Below are 6000 nucleotides of genomic sequence, written 5' to 3' on the forward strand. Positions count from 1 at the left end.
CTGCAGAATACACATTCTTCTCATCAGCACTTGGAACATTCTTCAGGTTAGACCATATATTTGGCCACAAAACAAGTCTCAAAAATTTTTTAAAACTAAAATTATATCAAATATCTTTTCAGACCACAATGGAATAAAACTAGAAATCAACAAGAAGAACTTTAGAAACTGTATAAATGTGTGAAAATCAAACAACACGCTCCTTCCTGAACAACCACAGTGTTAAGAAGAACAGAAAATTCTACTACTAATCTCTCTACATTTGAAACAAAAAACATCAGTTTATATACTTGGTTTATCTTCCACTTTACCTTCCCTCAAAACTAAAGGTCTTTTAGCACAGGTGCCACCCTGAAGTTTCTGGTACACCAGCACCAGCCTGGAGACCACCCTACCTCATGCTGCTAGCCACCAAGACTGCCATTCATACAGCAGAAAAGAGATGGACATATCACACCCGAGTCGAAGCGCCACACTGTTAGAATCATGGGCTATTGTTCCGGAAACAGACCCTACCAAGTTAAAGCTAAGAAAAGCTTTGTCTGCCTGTCTTGTCTTTTTTTTTTCTTTTTTTCCCTTTACTCCTCATCTTGTTATTAATGTAATTAGATCTGGCTCACCTCAAGGTGTTGCTTTAATGTGTGTTTAGTTATGCCTTGTGGAGATCTGCATAACCAAGGACAGCTTGCTGCTTCTGGAAAAATGTCTCTGTCCTTTTTAAACTTCTTCAGATTAGAAAGACATAATGAGTTCCTTTAAGGATACTAGTAATCCAAGGAATAGTAGCTGATTTAATTGGTAGGAATCACTCTTGTTCCTTTAAAACAGAATTTCTGTGTTCTGCTTAGTCTAATGTCATATGGAACACTAAAGGTTTAAGACAGATGATTGCTTCCACAGGTCTTTGTCAGTCCTTAAAACTATATATCCACTTCACCAAAGGAATTACTCCTTCTAGCTGTCATTGTAACCAGTGCAATCCTATACAGCTTACTATTGTTACTGCAACATCTGAAAACTCTTCCCCTTCAGTAAGTTGTATTTATGCTATAGGAGCTAACATTTCAGGAAAGGATCCTAAAGAAATTTTTGAAATGCACTTTATTGCTCCTTCAACCTCTTTATCAATCACTCCCCCAGACACAATGATAAAACCAAAGTCTCAATGGTAGAAGTAGAGGACCTAAGGCAAACCATAGCCATTGAAATAGGATATAAGGATGCAAATGCCTGGGTAGAATAGATTAAACATTCCATTCGCACCTTAAATAAATGTGACTGTTATGCTTGTGTGCACGGTAGGCCAGAGGCCCGGGTTGTCCCCTTTCCACTTGGATGATTCCCAAATCAAGCGCACATGGAATGCACAGTAGCTCTTTCTCAGGATTCCAATGCCTGGAATAATGAATTGTGCCAAGTTCTTTCACTCCTATTTCCTGAGGTTCAACACCCTGCAGGTCAGCCCCTGAGAGCCATACAGCCTCCATTTCCCAAGGCAAAGTTCACCTCGAGTCTCTCACGACAGGGGGAGAACGTAGTGTTCCTTGGAAAGTTAACAGGATGCAGTGAAGTCAGGCACTTACCCATCCCTGAGCAGATGTATGGTGGTATTGTGGAGGACATTTACTGGACCCTCTGCCACATAACTGGAGTGGCACTTGCATTCTAGCCCAGCTGGCTATCCCTTCTACCCTGGATTTCATCAACCAGAGAAAGAAATTATGACAGCAAATGAGAGAGTCTCCTTACAGGTCTTTTGATTCTCATGTCTATTTAGATGTAACTGGAGTTCTTTGAGGAGTACCAGATAAATTTAAAGCCCAAGATCAGATAGCTGGAAGATTTAAGTCAATGTTGTTCTAGTAGGTAACAATTTTAAAAAATTGTAGATTAGATAAACTACATTTATTATAATCAACAGTCGTTTGTTAACTATACTAAAGATACTGTCAAAGGAACAGCTGAACAATTAGGATCCACTAGCCAAATGGCCTAAGAAAATAGAACAGTCCTAGATATGATATTAGATAATTATACTTCTCATTAGATGTTGTGTCATACCATGCATCCGAGGACTCATGCAGAGGCTAGTAGACACAACTCTTACTAAAATATCCTCAACTCCTCCTCCACCCTATTCAGATATATTACTTCTTTTAGAAGAACAAACAGAACAACTAAGCCAAGACATGTTTAGGAAGTTTGAAGAGAAAAAACTAAAAATTCAAGGTGGGGGATTGTTATAGTGAACCACCAGTTTCTCTTCAAAGAATCAGTATGTCAGCATGTTCAGCCCTCTTCTTTAATTCTCTATTTTAAAGTTTAACTTCCTTGTAATTCCAGTAAACAACCTTCTCCACCAGTTCTAATTAGTAGTTCACATCTGTTTCCCCTCCCCACCCCTTCCCCCGGCTCCATCCTGACTCATCTTGGTCACCTGATCACCCCTGGCTACCTGATCTACCTGCTCTGGCACGTCCATCCGTCTGTAACTGCCCCTCCTGCCAAAACACCCACCCTGCCACTCCAGCTTGGACTCCTCCTCTTTTTGAAATAGCCATTCAGGATAAGTCTAGCTTGTGCAGTCTAACCCTAGCCAATAGGGGATGACACTGCAGTAGGGATGACTCCTGTCAGGCATAAGCACCCCTTCCCTTCCTTGTTCAAGCATGCAATGGCCATCATTGCTCTGTCTGTGAGCCCCGTACCCTTCTATAGAAGTAAACTGCCTTGCTGAGAGGACAAAAAACTTTTCTTGAAACAAATGAGAATGAAAACATAACATACCAAAACTTGTGGGATACAGCAAAAGTAGTGCTAAGAGGGAAGTTCATAGGAATAAATGCCTACATCAAAACAAATTGGAAAGATTTCAAATAAACAACCTAATAGCTAACCTTGAGGAACTAAAAAGAGCAGAAAGAAGCCAAATTCAAAGTTAATAGAAGGAAAAAGATTAGAGCAGAACTAAATGAAATAGAGACAAAAAATACAAAGGATTAACAAAATGAAAAGTTGGTTTCATGAAAGGATAAAGCTGATAAACTGCTAGTTAGAATAACCAAGAACAAAAGAGAGAAGACCCATAAATATAATCAGAAACAAAAAAGGAGATGTTACTACTGACACCACAGAAATATAGTCATTAGAGACTTATGAATGTATTTTAAGAAACTGGAACACCTAGAAGAAATGGATAAATGACTGGACACATACAACTTGCCCAGATTGAACAGGAGGAAACAGAAAACCTAAGCAGACTCAAATGAGTAAAGAGATTGAATCAGTAATAAAACATAAAAACAACAAAAAAGCTTAGCACTGGATGTTTTGCCTGCTAAATTCTATCAGACTTATAAAGAAGAATTAACATCAGTTCTTCACAAAATCTTTTGAAAATTGAAGAGGAGAAAATTCTTCCTAATTCTTGATATGAGGCCAGCGTAACCCTGATACCAAAACCAGACGAGAACACACCAAAAGGGAACACTACAGAGTAAGATTCCTGATGAACATAGATGCAAAATCCAGAACAAAATCCTAGCAGATCAAATCCAACAACACATCAAAAAGATAATACAACATCCAGTGAGATTTATCCCAGGGATGCAAAGATTGTTCCACGTCACAAATCAATAAATGTGATACATCATATCAACAGAATGAAGAGCAAAATCCAGATGATTATCTCAACAGATATGAAAAGCAATTGATACAATTTAACATCCTTCAGTGATAAAAAACTTTCAACAAATTTTTGCATATTGATTTTGTATCCTGAGACTTTGCTGAAGTTGCTTATCAGCTTCAGGAGATTTGGGGCTGAGACAATGGAGTCTTCTAAATATAGTCTTGTCTTCTGCAAATAGAGACAATTTGACTTCCTCTTTTCCTAATTAAATACGCTTTATTTCTTTCTCTTGCCTGATTGCCCTGGCCAGAACTTCCAGTACTATGTTGAATAAGAGTGGTGAGAGAGAGCATTCTTGTCCTGTGCCAGTTTTCAAAGGGAATGCTTCCAGTTTTTGTCCACTCAGTATGATATTGGCTGTGGGTTTGTCATAAATTGCTCATATTACTTTGAGATATGTTCCACTAACACCTAGTTTATTGAGAATTTTTAGCATAAAGGGCTGTTGAATTTTGTCAAAGGCCTTCTCTGCATCTATTGAGATAATCATGTGGTATTTGCCTTTGGTTCTGTTTATATGATGGATTACATTTATAGATTTGTGTATGTTAAACCAGCTGTGCATCCCGGGGGTGAAGCTGACTTGATCATGATGGATACTTTTGATGTGCTGTTGGATTTGGTTTGCCAGTATTTTCTTGATGATTTTTCCTTGGTGTTCATCAGGGATATTGGCCTGGAATTTTCTTTTTTAGTTGTATTTCTGCCAGGTTTTGCTATCAGGATGATATTGGTCTCCTAAAATGAGTTAGGAGGGGATTCCCTCTTTTTGTATTGTTTGGAATAGTTTCAGAAGGAATGGTACCGGCTCCTCTTGGTACCTCTGGTAGAATTTGGCCATGAACCTGTCTGGTTCTGGACTTTTTTTGATTGTAGGTTATTAATTGCTGCCTGAATTTCAGACGTTGTTACTGTTCTAGTCAGGGATTCAGCTTCTTCCTGGTTTAGTCTTGGGAGGGTGTAAGTGTCCAGGAATTTATCCATTTCTTCTAGATGTACTGGTTTATTTGCATAGAGATGTTTGTAGTATTCTCTGATGGTAGTTTGTATGTCTGTGGGATTTTGGTGGTGATAGCCCCTTTATCATTTTTTATTGCATCTATTTAATTCTTCTCTCTTTTCTTCTTTATTAGTCTGGCTAGCAGTCTATTTATTTTGTTGATCTTTTCAAAAACTCTGCTCCTGGATTCGTTGATTTTTGAAGGGTTTTTCGCATCTCTATCTCCTTCAGTTCTGCTCTGATCTTAGTTATTTCTTGTCTTCTGCTAGCTTTTGATTTTGTTTGATCTTGCTCCTCTAGTTCTTTTAATCAAAGTTAGTGTGTCAATATTAGATCTTCCTTCATTTTTCTTGTGGACATTTAGTGCTATAAATTTCCCTCTAGACACTGCTTTAAATGTGTCCCAGAGATTCTGGTACATTGTGTCTTTGTTCTCGTTTGATTCAAAGAACATCTTAATTTCTGGCTTCATTTCATTATTGATCCAGTAGTCATTCAGGAGAAAGTTGTTCAGTTTCCATGCAGCTGTGCAGTTTTGAGTGAGTTTCTTAATCCTGAGTTCTAATTTGATTGCACTGTGGTCTGAGAGACTATTTGTTATAATTTTCATTGTTTTGCATTGCCAAGGAGCATTTTACTTCCAATTATGTGGTCAATTTTACAATAAGTGTCATGTAGTGCTGAGAAGAATGTATATTCTGTGGATTTGGGGTGAAGAGTTCTGTAGATGTCAACAAATTAGGCATAAAGGAAACATACCTCAATATAATAAAGGCTCCAATATATAAGAAACCCACAGCTAACATTACACTGAATGAGTAAAAGCTGAAAACCTTTCCTATAACAACTGGAACAAAACACACATGTCTGCTTTCACCAGTCTTACTCAACATAGTACTAGAAGTCCTAGCCAGAGCAATCAGGCAAGAGAATGAAGTAAAGAGGATTCAGATTGGAAAGAGGAAGTTAAATTGTCACTCTTTGCAGATGGCATGATCGCCTATGTATCAAACAACCTAAAGAGTCCACCAAAAATACTCTTAGAACTGATAGATAAATTCGGTAAAGTTGCAGGACACAAAATCAACACACAGAAATCAGTAGCATTTCTCATTTGTATGCACCAATAACGAACTAGCTGAAAAATTAAGAAGGCAATCCAACTTAAAATAGCTACAAATAAAAATATCAGGCTGGGCGCGGTGGCTCAAGCCTGTAATCCCAGCACTTTGGGAGGCCGAGGTGGGTGGATCACGAGGTCAAGAGATCGAGACCATCCTGGTCAACATGGTGAAACCCCGTCTCTACT

This window comes from Cebus imitator, unplaced genomic scaffold (assembly GCF_001604975.1).
Source record: "Cebus imitator isolate Cc_AM_T3 unplaced genomic scaffold, Cebus_imitator-1.0 Scaffold467, whole genome shotgun sequence".
Taxonomy (NCBI): Eukaryota; Metazoa; Chordata; class Mammalia; order Primates; family Cebidae; genus Cebus; species Cebus imitator.